This window comes from Coregonus clupeaformis, unplaced genomic scaffold (genome assembly GCF_020615455.1).
Source record: "Coregonus clupeaformis isolate EN_2021a unplaced genomic scaffold, ASM2061545v1 scaf1394, whole genome shotgun sequence".
Classification (NCBI taxonomy): Eukaryota; Metazoa; Chordata; class Actinopteri; order Salmoniformes; family Salmonidae; genus Coregonus; species Coregonus clupeaformis.
In genome coordinates this window covers 7,501-24,409 of record NW_025534848.1, presented here as the reverse complement: position 1 = coordinate 24,409, position 16,909 = coordinate 7,501, and the positions used below count along the sequence as shown (strand labels likewise).

At 42.6% G+C, this 16,909-nt stretch overlaps 1 pseudogene; it reads left to right on the top strand.

The window, feature by feature from the left end:
• The window catches only part of LOC123486974, a 115,663-nt pseudogene that overhangs the window by 91,348 nt on the left and 7,406 nt on the right, over positions 1-16,909 (top strand).

Below are 16,909 nucleotides of genomic sequence, written 5' to 3'. Positions count from 1 at the left end.
AATGCAACTGCTCCTAACAGATCTAAACTCCTGCCATATCTATCTTCCCACTGAACTCTAAATTTCCCTTCACCACTGTTCTCTCTCGTGCACTTACATGGGAGCTGAGCTGACCGTCCTAGAGTTACTTCAACCCTAGATTTCGTAACGTTTTGGTCTGACTTTTCTCCTAACTGGTCTGGGCCTACTTTGTCTAACCGAATCACCAGCTTCTCCTGTAACAGAGTTGCCCTTGGTGATCTCCGCTGCTTCACATTCCACTGAAATATTCCCTGTTGTTTCTGGGACATATTGAAAATCAATGTTCCCAAATCTCCTTTACTTTCCATCCATTGCAGAGTCATCTCTGGCATCATCAGAAGTGTAAACATTATCATCAACGTTATCCACAACATGGACAATCTCTCCTTCTGGGTTTTCACTCTGGATATTGTCATGCATCTCTCCTTCTTCCTGTTCTCCCCTATCTCCATCCTGCTCTCTTGAGCCTTCAACATCCTGTCTCTCTGCGCGTGGCACCTCTTCTCCAGGCGCTTTAACACAATGTGACAAATGATACCACGTTGGAGACCCTTTAACCTGGACTGCTGTTCCAGTACTACGAACAACTTCAAATGGTCCTTCACAACGTTCGTTATACCACTTCCTTCTAAATACCTTCAAGAACACCTTGTCCCCAGGTTGCACTGTACTCATTTTTTGCTCATCAAGCTCCTCCTGCACCTCTTATTTTCTTTGCCTGTCAGAAACATATGTGGACAACTTTTTATGAAAATTGGCCATATATGTAACGTACGCTCTCATTTCATCTTCCAAAAGAGCCAATCTTGGACCCTTTCCGCTTGTTCGCAAACAAGGCGTAGGCATCCTTCTTCCTGTTACCAGTTCATGGGGTGTCATACGTAGATCATGCAACTCACTTGAGCGACACACCATTAATGCTAAAGGAAGCGCCGCTATCCAGTTTAGACTCGTATGCTGACAAATTTTGACAATGCGATTTTTCAAGACATCGTTCATTTTTTCACAAATCCCTTGACTTTGTGGGTGATAAACTGCTCCAAGACGTTGCTGAATTCCCAATTTTTGCAACATCAATTTCACTGATTTATCCACAAATTCCTTCCCATTATCTGAGGATATTCGATCGGGTAATCCCCACCTGTTTATGACTTCTTTATACAAGAACTTGGCAACCGATTGAGCATCTTTTCGCTTGGTTGGACAGGCCTCCGGCCATCGTGAAAATCTATCTACAACCACCAACATGTATCTTTTCCCATCAACTGGTTTTATCATATCAACAAAGTCGATAACCAACTCATGCATAGGACCTCTCGGTGTAGGAATGTAACCAGGAAGAACAGTCACACCCCTGCGAACATTATTTATCAGACAGATTGTGCACCTGCCTATGACATAGTCAACCTGTTCAAGCAAATATGGTGCCCAAAAACCATACTCCTTTGTGATCTTTCTCCTAACCTCCCCCCTTGCAACATGAGCTAACCCATGTGCTTCCTGAATCATCAGACCTAATAGGTCTAGAGGCGCTACTATCAACCCTTCATGGTTTCTCCAAAGACCAGTAGCATCTTTGACAGCCCCTCGGTCAACCATAGCTGTTTGTCGATCATAGAAGCAGCTTCCTGCATCAAAATCACATCCTTAAGCGTCATTTTTTCTTCCAAGTCCACTCCATGAGTGACCAGAAAAACTTTTCCCAATTTGTCCGCTCCTGTGACGGCTTTTACAGCTTCATCAGCAGCTTTGTTCCCTTGTGTGACTTTTGACACATCTGTTTTATGAGCTGCACACTTAGCTATCGCTATCTCTTTAGGCTTCATCATAGCATGCAATAGTTTCATTATTTGCGCATGATGTTGTATCGGAGAACCATCCGTTTTCTTAAACCCTCGACCTTTCCATACTGCCACAAACAAATGACATACACTATGTGCATATGCTGAATCAGTGTATATCGTCACTCGCTTTCCTTCTGCTAACAAACATGCTTCTGTTAGCCCCACAAGTTCAGCAAGTTGTGCAGACGCAGGCTGTGGTATTGCTTCAGCCTTTTCAACAACAAATCCAGTTCCTTGGGCTTTAACTACTGCATAGCCAGCACACAATTTATCTCCCACACGATAACAAGACCCATCAGTCCAATACTCCAGGTCTGTCTCACGTAATGGAAAGGCTTGCAAATCTGATCTAAGCCTCGAGTATTTCTCTGCTTCTTGGACACAATCATGTGGCTCACCGTCCTCTGAAGTTGGCAAATTCTCGGCTGGATTCACCGTATCACACCTCACTAAGGTGACATCTTCCTGCTCTAAGAGCCTATGATAGTCTCTGAGCCTAGGCATAGTCAATGTATATTTCCCATAGTTCAGAAGATTTCTGAGACTATGATGGGTAAGAATTGTTACTGGGTAACCCATCGTAACAGATGATGCTTTGTCATACATTGAATATACTCCCACCATTGCTCTGTAGCACAGTGGTAGCCCTAGTTCTACTTCTGAATAGGCAGTAGAGTAGTAGGAAATAGGCTGAGGATTCATCCCTGTGCCTGTCGGATGACAAAGAACTGCACATGCATATCTACCTCCAGTAGAAGTAGACACATATAGCAAAAAGTTCTTAGAGTAGTTGGTAGTGTAAGTGCAGGTGCCTCCTGCAACCTCTGTTTGATCGTTTCAAATGCCACATGGCCTTCCTGTGTCCAGGAAAGATTGCTATGGAGTTGACCATTTCCAGTATCCTTAACCATAGCTCTCAAAGGTCCCGTCAAACTAGTATAGCTCTCAACCCAAGCTGAAGAATAACCAGCAATACCAAGAAATGTCATCATCTCTCTGACAGTTCTAGGCTTCGGAGCCTTACGAATAGCTTCCAATTGACTGTCTGAAATGTTTCTATGTCCATGCGTTATTTTCTGACCCAAATAAACAACCTTCTCCTGGCAATATTGCAACTTTTTATCTGAAACCTAATGCCCCTTTTCTGCCAATACCTGTAGCAATTTAATTGAGTCTCTATGACATGTTTCCTTATTCTGTGAGCAGATAATTATTTAATCTACGTACTGAATGACAGTGCTTTGCAATATCTGATCTATCCCTACCAAATCATCCTTCAGTACTTTATTGAAAATATGGGGACTATGCTTGTACCCCTGTGGCAAACGACTGTACTCATAGAATTGTCCCTTATATGTGAACCCAAATAAACCCTGACTTTCTACACTAAGTGGAACACTAAAAAATGCACCACATAAGTCTAACACCGTAAAATGTGTCGCATCAGGAGGAATTTGGGCTAACAAGGTATGCGGGTCTGGCACTTCTGCTGGAAAGTCAGTCACTACCTCATTCACTGCTCTCAAATCATGAACCACACGATAAGTTTCATCTGGTTTTTTCACAGGCAACAAAGGCGTGTTACTCTGAGGGTTTTTTGTTGTCCTTAAAACACCTGCTTTCGAAAGTCCTTCAATTTGTGGTTCAATCCCTTGGATTGCTTCATCGTTCAATGGATACTGATTCTTCCAATGAGGTCTGGCTCCTGGTCGAAGTTCAACTTTCACCGGTTGGGCTGATTTCACAAGTCCAATATCGGTACTGTGTTGAGACCACAAACATTCTGGAACTTGTTGCAACATCTCCTCTTTCATAGGGTCTGAATCCATCTTCACACTGCAAATAGATTCATGTGTCATCCGTACAGCTTGTGGCTCTCCTTGTCCTTGAGCCGAAATCATTATTTTGAGAAATCGCTGATCTTCACTCCTCCAAATCGTCAAATTCTCTTTCATCGGTACGAAAACAGCTTTCTCTGCTTCTGTCATCATTTCTCCTATTTGCTTCTGCTCATAGCCTTCAGAAACCAACAAGGTCACGTGGCACACTCTTCTCAATCTCAAATTCTTTATCCAGATAATCGTCTGTGTTTATCTTCATAGCTGCTCCTTGTGGTCCTAAAATTATGCAACATGAGCTGAGTTGAACTTTCTTTGGTTGATGACTCAACCATTCCCCTGAGTTCGATTGGGCAGCATTCTTGAAATACTTGAGCGTACAATGAAATGGATATTCCGGAAGCCTCGCATCTGGCATATTTGCCACAATACATTTCTCCCATATCTTAGCCTGCTTCAAAAAATCTTCACTGAGATTTCAAATCCAGAATAATGAAGACGAATCCATCTCTGTCATCATCAACAATTGGTAAACCTTTTCCTTTGGCACTTCTACCAGACAGACGTCTGGTGTACATTTTATTGTACAGTTCAACTTACACAATGCATCTCTTCCCAACAATGCAATAGGTGTATGTTCTGATACCAGTATGGGTATTGTAATTTTCTGATTTTTATAGCAGAGCTCAATTGGTTCCGTAAGAGGAATCAGCTGTCTCACTCCCTCAAATCTGATTGTCCTAATTAGTTGATTGGACATAAGGAGATGTGTAGCATCTGCAGGCCGAACGCAGGTAAAAGCAGCTCCGCTATCTGCCATCACTTCCAATGGTCGGTTGTTTATTTTCACCTCAATTGTTGGATCTTTTTCCGGTCCTGATGCTACCAGCTGACCCCCCCCTTTCGGATCTTCTGGGCACCCCTAGAATCCTTGCTCCGGGCCCCTATAGGGGTTCACCGGTCCTCCAGATGATCTTGACTGACCCCTGTGTCTTCCTCTGAAATTCCCTCTGATGTTTCCTCCTGGCCCATTACACTCACGGGCAAAGTGACCAACCTGTCCACAAAGACCAACCTGCTCTCTTTCCTTGGCCTCAATGTATACTTCTTCTCCAATTCTTGGGATCCTTTTCTCAGCAGTTTATTCTTCTGTATCTCCAGCTTCTTGAGTTGTTCTTCCAGTTCTCTTACTTCTTCTAAATTATTTGCCTTATCCAGGCATGATACGCATCGGTCTATATCTATTTCTATTTCTTCTGTGCTAGTCATTGCAGGATAAAATCCTCTTGAATATGAAGCACCTTTAATCTCCAAATCTTTATCGCTGTCTTCATCTTCACTTTCATCAGAACTCGAATATCTTGTATTCTTCTTCTTCAAATATCCATCACCCCTTCTTTCCGCTCTGGCCAACTTCCGTCTGATCACAGGGTCATATCCACCCATGATCTCTTCTGAATCACTCTGATTATCATCATCATCATCTTCAAGTTCCATCCTCCTGAACCTCACTCCACCCTTAGTTTCCAGACATCTCGTTTTCTTCTTACTTTTGGAGTTTGGATTCATCTTTATGGTCGTTTCTGCTTGTCCTCTCTCTATTATTTGTTCATCTTCATCTCTGATGCAATAATCACCCTCATGAATGATCATTGGAAGCTGAGATAGACGTCCTTAAACTCTACTTCTTTCTCATAAGGTGGGGGTCTTTTTGCTGAATCCGTATGTGAGAAAGGTGTATTGACTTCTGCCATTAGTTTTTCTGTCACCTTCACCTCTTTTACCATTTTCTCTATACCTCTGTTTCTTTTATCGTTGGTATCTTTCATCAGTTTTTGTCCTTCATTTTCAAACAGCTTAAGAACACCCAGCTCTCTTTGTCTCTTTTCTTTACATTGTTCCCTTTGTTTCCCTTCTTTTGATCTGCCTTATAAATTGACACAAGGACTTTCATTATGTTGATGACGTCAGGGTTAAGAGTCCCTTCCACTGGCCATGGTTGTTCAATGTCAAGCCAACGTTTATTCCATTTTCCAGATAACCTTGCAATACCATTAACTAGAGGATTACTATTTCTACTATATCAACAGGAGCAATTACTTTCATAGTTTTGATGTCCTTTTTCCCCATTGTAACAACTCTTTTATATTCCTTTATTGTGAATTATTTTATTATTTTAGACTATGTAGCTTATGGTTCCCACACTTTTTTTTGTTGTTGTTGTAATTAATTAAACAATTAATTAATTAATTAATCAATATATATATATATATATATATATATATATATATATATATATATATATATATATTTATATTGTATTAAAAAATATATTTTAATTTTACCAATTTATTAATTAGTGGCAATCTTACCACATCGGATCAGGAAAAGTAAAGGAAAGCAGTCAACTTCAGAGCAATCCAAAAAAGAAAGACCTCTAATCCAGCAACACTACAGCACCCACAAACCAATTGCTTAATAATCACCCAATTACCTTAATTTTACAGAATAATGTCAGTGCTGGATTTCCAACACAACTCTAATCAAACCAACTCATGCACAAAAACTCCAATATGTAATTCTCAATTACATCAATTGATCAGTCTGTTGCCAAGTCTTTGTCAAATTGTCACAACATGAAATATGCTAGGCACACAAAATATCCTGTAGGGGAAGGTAAGTTTTGTAAACAGAACAGTACTGGCCTTAATTTGACTGGATCCGTTGCAGCCCACACTGTCGCGTGATGTACTTGTCAGCACCTCCTCTCTCTCTCTGTCTCCTCCTTCTTGTCTCTCATATGACAGAAGAACAAAGGAACAGACAATAATTTAGTATTTTATGCACGCACTGGGTTATTTCAACCATGCAATACTCCTCTGTTCACATTCGCGCTAAAAAATAAGCAAACAGCTTAACTCAGGAATATTATAAACAGCTCAATAACATTTTATTTTATATATTTTTAATCCGTCAACATATCTCTCATTTATCAATTCAATAGATCTCAATCAAATAGTTTCATCGTTAAGCAACAGCCGATTTAACAAACAGAATACTTTATTTGTGTGTAAATCTCCCCCTTCTTCTCTGTCTGCATGTCACAGCAGCTCAGTGCAGGCAGGGGAGTGGCATATTTGCTCTACATAACTCTAAACTCATAAAATCCCACGCATGCGTAGTTCATTCACCAGTGCGATTTCAGAGTGAGAAGAGCTCCCAAGTAGCTCTCTCCAAGCTAAACAACAGAAAGTAGACAGACCAGCTGTCCCTCTGTTATTTCCCCAACACAGACAAACAGTAACACTTAACAGAACTCACAAACCAACACAAAACATAGAACACAAATCCTACTTTGAAGTTTCTTAACTTCACTTATCCTAATCTGCAGATTTATAGTTATTTTCTTATCCATTACAAAACATCTCTATACACTCTTGAAACTCCTCCCTGTAGGCTCATGATCTTCTAATAGTTATTAAACATTCTCTTTTTTTATAGAGACTCATACAATTTTAACCTTAACGTCCTTCCAGGTGGCTCATATATAGTTAACAATTATTAACGTTCTCACCAACGGAGACTCATAAGATTTTAACCTTAACTTACATATTTCCTTACAAAAAACAAAAACCCCTGTTCTCAACCAAACCATATATATGTATATATCTCTAACATAAATCTTATCCTAACATGAGTCGACATACAGTTTAAACACAACAGAGACGTCTTTATTTTATTATTTGTTCTACCCCCACACACACACACACACAATTCAAGAGGCTTGTATCCTTTCCTACGGACCTCTAAAGCATGCTACCGCCATTCCTTATATTTCTCATTGTTCCTAAATTTATGCTACCTCTGAGTTTGCAGATATTCAAATGAGAGGTTACATCGAACATATACCTCGTCAACTATAAGTTGAGCGGTAACTTGCAACCGAATGTATCTACTACAAACCCCAGTTCCCAGAACTCACCTCAAAAATCAACCTAGTGAGTTTTCAGGATTTTCGGCCCATCCTAATGATCGCCTCATTTGAGGGCTTGCCATAGATCAACGACGTCCTAATTTGTATACATTTTTCCTTGGCCTTATTCCTTCATTATATTCGTTTTACATTTTATTCAAGCAAAATATCCCTGTGTCCAGTATTATCAATCCCTATAGACACTCCCCCCCTGTTTGCGTTGTTTCCAGCGCAAACACATTTAGAAATTTAGAACGGACTCTTATCCCACAGCAAATAACAGCAAAGTGCACACATAAGTCTTTCAAACGGTACATCTCCCCAGCGCACACACCCACATAAGCAAACGAACCGACCAGCACACAAAATTGTGAGAAATCTCACCTTATGTGCCGGCGTCTTGAGCGAGTCACTTCGTAGCTCATGAATGGAACGCTGGAGAGACGCAACACGTCCCAAAGTTCCTCGTCGCCATTCTATGGTTTCTAAATAATGATGCTAATTATGCTGTGAGAACAAGGAATCCGCTGACACTGTCCTCGATTATAATAGTTTTATTACATTCAAGATTTCAGCGCCAATTTACAGACTTCTGCAGACATCTGGAGAACAACCGACCCAATCTAATATGTTGTTACTACCCGTCCTTTGTTTCAACTATGGTATTTATAATCTGTGACATGATATGGGTGGTTTCCCCTACAGACCAATCCCAGGACGCCACATAACAGACTTCCTCTGTTTTAGGGTGCCCCTATAGAAATGCTCTCCAGATGCTTCCTCAAGCTGAGTCAACATCCTCTAAGACACCATTTGCAAACGTCAGCAAAGTCATAAATTGTTTAGACACTACACTACAATACCAGTCTCTAGTGTAATTACAATACCAGTCTCTATAGTGTTACTACAATACCAGTATCTATAGTTTTACTACAGTCTTTATCTGTCACTGGGCTACTTTCTCTACTACAGACAGAAACAGTTTCCATCATGTCTTATAGCCTACAATACAATACAATGGTAGGTCATGGTAGGTCAAACATAAACAGTTTCCATAGTGTCTTATAGCCTACAATACAATACAATGGTAGGTCATGGTAGGTCAGACAGAAACAGTTTCCATAGTGTTTTATAACCTACAATACAATACAATGGTAGGTCATGGTAGGTCAGAAAGCGTGATGTGTTTTTGATAGCTACCAACACACCACATACATTACATTGACATTTTGTCATAACCGTCAGAAAGGCCAATACCAGGGTAAAGCTTACTGTATGTAATTGGAACAGCTACACCCAACATCCCTCCCACATGGCACCCTATTCCCTATATAGTGCACTACTTTCAACCAGAGCCCTTTGGGCAAAGAGAGGCGCAGCCCTAAACATTGCCTTTTGTAGGTCAGAGGGGTTTTCTTGAGTACCCTATAAAGGAATCAGTCACATGGGATGCTGTCAAACAAACAATGTGGTAGTTGAAATATGTCCGTGGCCCTCTATTGAAGAAAATGATGGTTAGTTCTGTCCACACTCCACAGCCCTTTTTCACTCTCCCACCTTGCTTAGATTGAAATGGTCGATTAGATGTTGGCGTGTGGTCAGCAACACTTCTTAACAACACTGTGAAAATTAATGGCCTTTATTTAAGATACACCTCATTTAAAGGAAACCTAGGGCAATCCTTGCTGTTACAATGAAGCATCTGACATCTCTAACTGTTGAGGAAGTGCTCAAGTGATGTTGAACTTGACCTTCTGTAGATCTAATGGAATAGAAATAGTACTGCATACTGAACTGCATACATACAGCATACTGAACTGCGTACATACTGCACACTGTACTGCATACATACTGCATTCTGTACTGCATACATACTGCATGCATACTGCATACATACTGCATACTGTACTAGATACATACTGGCAAACATACTGCATACTGTACTACATACCTACTGCATACTGTACTGCATACATACTGCATACTGTACTGGATACATACTGCATACTGTACAGCATACATACTGCATGCATACTGGAAACATACTGCATATTGTACTGCATACATGCTGCATACTGTACTGAATACATACTGCATACTGTACTGCATACTGTACTACATACATACATACTGCATACTGTACTACATACATACTGGTCCTCTGTAGCTCAATTGGTAGAGCATGGCGCTTGTAACGCCAGGGTAGTGGGTTCGATCCCCAGGACCACCCATACGTAAAGATGTATGCACACATGACTGTAAGTCGCTTTGGATAAAAGTGTCTGCTAAATGGCATATTGTTATTTATTATTATTATACTGTACTGCATACATACTGTATACTGTAGATGCATATATGCTGCATACTGTACTGCATACATACTGCATACTGTGCTGCATACATACTGCATGCTGTACTGCATACATACTGCATACTGTGCTGCATACATGCTGCATACTTTAAAACACATTTAGTAGAAGACAAATAGAACATTACTCTATTGAATTATGTTTTGCTTGACCTTGTAGGTTGGTTGCTGAATTCAGTGAAACACATTATGACTAAGATGTCTTCATTGTCTTTCCCTCTCAACAGGTTAACAGGATTTCAGATCCCACCTCCCGTCACCAGCACAGGGTCCATATTTTCACTACGGCTTACCAGTGACTTTGCAGTAAGCGCTCATGGATTTAAGATGGCTTATGAAGGTGAGAGAAAAAAATATTCACTGTTGTTTCTTGTAGAGGTGATCATGATCAAACTACTAAACTTTGTATTGAGTCAAATGAAACTCAGAGGTCGTTAGATTATCGTCTTTAGTCACAAAATTAGAATTTGTATTTATTAAGAAACATTAAATCTCCATAGAAAGCATATACACAACATCCTAAACATTTTCTCATTTCATCTCCTGTCTGGCTCATGTATTATGACAACATTTGGTCCCATTGACCCGAATCTCATCATTTCCCCTCTGTCCCAAACCGTTTCTCTTTCCAGAGGTGCATATCATATCACACAACATATGGTGCAGGGAATTAGCTGAACTAATGTATGTGCTAACTCATCTCTGTCGAGAGTAGTGCAGAAGTCGACAGAAGTGCAGGGGCTGTCTAAATATGAAGTATCCCTCTGTGGCTGTAGGTTATGTCTAGCTCCTCTCCTCTCCTCTCCTCTCCTCTCCTCTCCTCTCCTCTCCTCTCCTCTCCTCTCCTCTCCTCTCCTCTCCTCTCCTCTCCTCTCCTCTCCTAACCTCTCCTCTCCTATCTTTTCCTCTTTATCTCCTCTCTACTCTATCCTCTGCCCCCTCTCATTCTTGTGATTTTAGCTCAGTGGTGCTCATAGTGACTCAGATATTATTTTAACTCAGTGGTGTTCGCAGAGACTCGGATATGATTTTAGCTCAGTGATGCTCGTAGAGACTCAGAAATGATTTTAGCTCAGTGATGCTCGTAGAGACTCATATGATTTTAGCTCAGTGATGCTCGTAGAGACTCATATGATTTTAGCTCAGTGGTGCTCTTGGAGACTCATATGATTTTAGCTCAGTGATGCTCGTAGAGACTCATGAATTTAGCTCAGTGGTGCTCGTAGAGACTCATATGATTTTAGCTCAGTGGTGTTTTTAGACTTGGATATGATTTTAGCTCAGTGATGTTCATAGAGACTCATATTATTTTAGCTCAGTGATGCTCGTAGAGACTCAGATATGATTTTAGCTCAGTGGTGCTCGTAGAGACTCATATAATTTTAGCTCAGTGTTGCTCGTAGAGACTCAGATAGGATTTTAGCTCAGTGGTGTTCCTAGAGACTCGGATATGATTTTAGCTCAGCGATGCTCGTAGAGACTCATATGATGTTAGCTCAGTGATGCTCGTAGAGACTCAGATATGATGTTAGCTCAGTGGTGCTCGTAGAGACTCAGATATGATTGAATCATGAATGAGTTAAGTGGATTTGAATCTGCATGTCTACGAAGAAACGGAGAGAGGGAGAGAGAGAAGGACACGAGACACAAGGTGCAAGGAAAGCAGGTATGCGTCCAAAATGGCAACCTATTCCCTATAAAGTGTTCTACTTTTGAGCAGAGTCTTATGGGCCCTGGTCAAGAGTAGTGTCCTATATAGGGAATAGGGTGCCATTTGGGACACAGACGAGGAGATGGAATCTCATTGTATTACAGTCCTCTCCTCTTCTCTCATCTCCTCTCGTTAATGTGTCTCAGGCAGTCCTGTCCTGTTCTGTCCTGTCCTGTCCTGTCCTGTCCTGTCCTCTCCTCTCCTCTCCTCTCCTCTCCTCTCCTCTCCTCTCCCTCTCCTCTCCTCTCTCTCCTCTCCTCCTCTCCTCTCCCTCTCCTCTCCTCTCCTCCCTCTCCTCTCCTCTCCTCTCCTCTCCTCTCCTCTCCTCTGCTCTAGTTAATGTGTTTCAGCCAGTCCTCTGGAAGATGCACAACCTCAACCCTGTTTTAATAGGGTCTGTGCTTCTCATGCTGCCCTGAATACTCTTGTTTTCTGAAGAGATTGGTTAGCTAGCTATATGTATGGACTGTATATGGTAGTTTTCTGAAGAGATTAGTTAGCTAGCTATATTTCTGCAATGTATATGATAGTTTTCTGAAGGGATTGCTTAGCTAGCTATATTTATATACTGTATATCAAATCAAATCAAATCAAAATGTATTGGCCACATGCGCCGAATACAACAGGTGCAGACATTACAGTGAAATGCTTACTTACAGCCCTTAACCAACAGTGCATTTATTTTTAACAAAAAAGTAAAAATAAAACAACAACAAAAAAGTGTTGAGAAAAAAAAGAGCAGAAGTAAAATAAAATAACAGTAGGGAGGCTATATATACAGGGGGGTACCGGTGCAGAGTCAATGTGCGGGGTCACCGGCTAGTTGAGGTAGTTGAAGTAATATGTACATGTGGGTAGAGTTAAAGTTACTATGCATAAATAATAAACAGAGTAGCAGCAGCGTAAAAGGATGGGGTGGGGGGGCAGTGCAAATAGTCTGGGTAGCCATGATTAGCTGTTCAGGAGTCTTATGGCTTGGGGGTAGAAGCTGTTGAGAAGTCTTTTGGACCTAGACTTGGCACTCCGGTACCGCTTGCTGTGCGGTAGCAGAGAAAACAGTCTATGACTAGGGTGGCTGGAGTCTTTGACAATTTTGAGGGCCTTCCTCTGACACCGTCTGGTATAGAGGTCCTGGATGGCAGGAAGCTTGGCCCCAGTAATGTACTGGGCCGTACGCACTACCCTCTGTAGTGCCTTGCGGTCGGAGGCCAAGCAGTTGCCATAGCAGGCGGTGATGCAACCAGTCAGGATGCTCTCGATGGTGCAGCTGTATAATATTTTGAGGATCTGAGGACCCATGCCAAATCTTTTTCAGTCTCCTGAGGGGGGAATAGGCTTTGTCGTGCCCTCTTCACGACTGTCTTGGTGTGTTTGGACCATGATAGTTCGTTGGTGATGTGGACACCAAGGAACTTGAAGCTCTCAACCTGTTCCACTACAGCCCCGTCGATGAGAATGGGGGCGTGCTCAGTCCTCTTTTTTTTCCTGTAGTCCACAATCATCTCCTTTGTCTTGGTCACGGTGAGGGAGAGGTTGTTATCCTGGCACCACACGGCCAGGTCTCTGACCTCCTCCCTATAGGCTGTCTCATCGTTGTCGGTGGTCAGGCCGACCACTGTTGTGTCGTCGGCAAACTTAATGATGGTGTTGGAGTCGTGCCTGGCCATGCAGTCATGGGTGAACAGGGAGTACAGGAGGGGACTGAGCACGCACCCCTGAGGGGCTCCCGTGTTGAGGATCAGTGTGGCAGATGTGTTGATACCTACCCCTTACCACCTGGGGCGGTGCCCATCAGGAAGTCCAGGATCCAGTTGCAGAGGGAGGTGTTTAGTCCCAGGATCCTTAGCTTAGTGATGAGCTTAGAGGGCACTATGGTGTTGAATGCTGAGCTGTAGTCAATGAATAGCATTCTCACGTAGGTGTTCCTCCTTGTCCAGGTGGGAAAGGGCAGTGTGGAGTGCGATAGAGATTGCATCATCTGTGGATCTGTTGGGGCGGTATGCAAATTGGAGTGGGTCTAGGGTTTCTGGGATTATGCTGTTGATGTGAGCCATGACCAGTCTTTCAAAGCACTTCATGGCTACAGACGTCAGTGCTGCGGGTCGGTAGTCATTTAGGCAGGTTATCTTAGAGTTCTTGGGCACGGGGACTATGGTGGTCTGCTTGAAACATGTTGGTATTACAGACTCATTCAGGGACATGCTGAAAATGTCAGTGAAGACACTTGCCAGTTGGTCAGCACATGCTCGGAGTACACGTCCCTGGCAATCCAGTCTGGCCCTGCGGCCTTGTGAATGTTGACCTGCTTAAAAGTCTTACTCACATCGGCTACGGAGAGCGTGATCACATAGTCATCCGGAACAGCTGGTGCTCTCATGCATGCTTCAGTGTTGCTTGCCTCGAAGCGAGCATAGAAGTGGTTTAGCTCGTCTGGTAGGCTTGTGTCACTGGGCAGCTCGCGGCTGTGCTTCCCTTTGTAGTCTGTAATAGTTTTCAAGCTCTGCCATATCCGACGAGCGTCAGAGCCAGTGTAGTATGATTCAATCTTAGACCTGTATTGACTCTTTGCCTGTTTGATGGTTCGTCGGAGGTCATAGCGGGATTTCTTATAAGTGTCCGGGTTAGAGTCCCGTTCCTTGAAAGCGGCAGCTCTACCCTTTAGCTCAGTGCGGATGTTTCCTGTAATCCATGGCTTCTGGTTGGGGTATGTACGTACGGTCACTGTGGGGACGACATCATCGATGCACTTATTGATGAAGCCAGTGACTGATGTGGTGTACTCTCAATGCTGTCTGAAGAATCCCCGGAACATGTTCCAGTCTGTGCTAGCAAAACAGTCCTGTAGCTTAGCATCTGCATCATCTGACCACTTTTTTTATTAACCGAATCACTGGTGCTTCCTGCTTCAGTTTTTGCTTATAAGCAGAATCAGGAGGATAGAGTTATGGTCAGATTTTCCAAATGGAGGGCGAGGGAGAGCTTTGTATGCGTCTCTGTGTGTGGAGTAAAGGTGGTCTAGAGTTTTTTCCTCTGGTTGCACATTTAACATGCTGGTAGAAATTAGGTAGAACGGATTTAAGTTTCCCTGCATTAAAGTCCCGGGCCACTAGGAGCGCTGCATCTGGATGAGCGTTTTCCTGTTGATTAATGGCCTTGTACAACTCATTCAGTGCAATCTTAATGCCAGCATTGGTTTGTGGTGGTAAATAGACAGCTATGAAAAATATAGATGAAAACTCTCTTGGTAAATAGTGTGGTCTACAGTTTATCATAAGATACTCTACCTCAGGCGAGCAAAACCTCGAGACTTCCTTAGTATTTGATTTTGTGCACCAGCTGTTGTTTACAAATATACACAGACCGCCACCCCTTGTCTTACCAGAGTCAGCCGTTCTGTCCTGCCGATGTAGCGTATAGCCTGCTAGCTGAATGTTATCATTGTTGTCGTTCAGCCACGACTCCGTGAAACATAAGATATTACAGTTTTTAATGTCCCATTGGTAGGATAACCGTAATCTTAAATCGTCCATTTTATTCTCAAAAGATTGAACGTTGGCTAATAGGATTGATGGAAGAGGCTTTTTACTGCCGCCGTCGGATCCTTACAAGGCATCCGGATCTGCGTCCGTGATATCTCCGTCTCTTCCTCACGCCAATGACGGGGATTTGGGCCTTGTCGGGTGTCTGTATGATATCCTTCGCGCAGCCTCGTTGAAGAAAAAAATCTTCGTCCAATGCGAGGTGAGTAATCGCTGTCCTGATATCCAGAAGCTCATTTTGGTTATAAGAGACGATGGCAGAAACATTATGTACAAAATAAATTACAAATAACGCGGAAAAACACACATAATAGTACAATTGGTTAGAGGGCTGTAAAACGGCAGCCATCTTCTCCGGCGCTGTTCTGTTCTGCAGCCCCCAGTATCACTCCTACTCCCCAGGAGCTATCATTTGTTGACTTCTGTAACCGTAAAAGTCTTGGTTTTCTGCACGTGAATATCAGAAGCCTCCTTCCTAAGTTTGAGTTATTCACTGCGTTAGCACACTCCGCCAACCCTGATGTTCTAGCAGTGTCTGAATCCTGGCTTAGGAAGGCCACCAAAAATTCTGAAATGTCCATCCCCAACTATAACATTTTCCGTCTAGATAGAACTGCCAAAGGGGGTGGAGTTGCAATCTACTGTAGAGATAGCCTGCAGAGCTCTATCATACTATCCAGGTCTGGCCCAAACAGTTTGAGCTTCTACTTCTAAAATCCACCTTTCCAGAAATAAATCTCTCACTGTTGCCTTGCCTTACAGACCCCCCTCAGCCCCAGCTGTGCCCTGGACACCATATGTGAATTGATTGCCCCCATCTATCCTCAGAGTTCGTACTGCTTGTGACCTAAATTGGGATATGCTTAACACCCCGGCCATCCTACAATCTAAACTAGATGCCCTCAATCTCACACAAATTATCAACGAACCTACCAGGTACAACCCTAAATCCGTAAACATGGGTACCCTCATAGATATCATCCTGACTAACTTACCCTCTAAATACACCTCCGCTGTCTTCAACCAGGATCTCTCAGCTATCACTGCCTTATTGCCTGCGTCCATAATGGGTCCGCGGTCAAACGACCACCCCTCATCACTGTCAAACGCTCCCAAAAACACTTCAGCGAGCAGGCCTTCCTAATTGACCTGGCCCAGGTATCCTGGATGGATATGGATCTCATTTCGTCAGTAGAGGATGCCTGGTTGTTCTTTAAAAGTAATTTCCTCTCAATCTTAAATAAACATGCCCCATTCAAAAAATACAGAACTAAGAACAGATATAGCCCCTGGTTCTCCTCAGACTTGACTGCCCTTGACCAGCACAAAAACATCCTGTGGCGTACTGCATTAGCATCAAATAGCCCCCCAACGAGATGCAACTTTTCAGGGAAGTTAGGAACCAATATACACAAGCAGTTAGGAAAGCAAAGGCTAACTTTTTCAAACAGAAATTTGCATCCTGTAGCACTAACTCCAAAATGTTTTGGGACACTGTAAAGTCCATGGAAAATAAGAGCACTTCCTCCCAGCTGCCCACTGCACTGAGGCTAGGAAACACTATCACCACCGATAAATCTACAATAATCGAGAATTTCAACAAGCATTTTGCTTT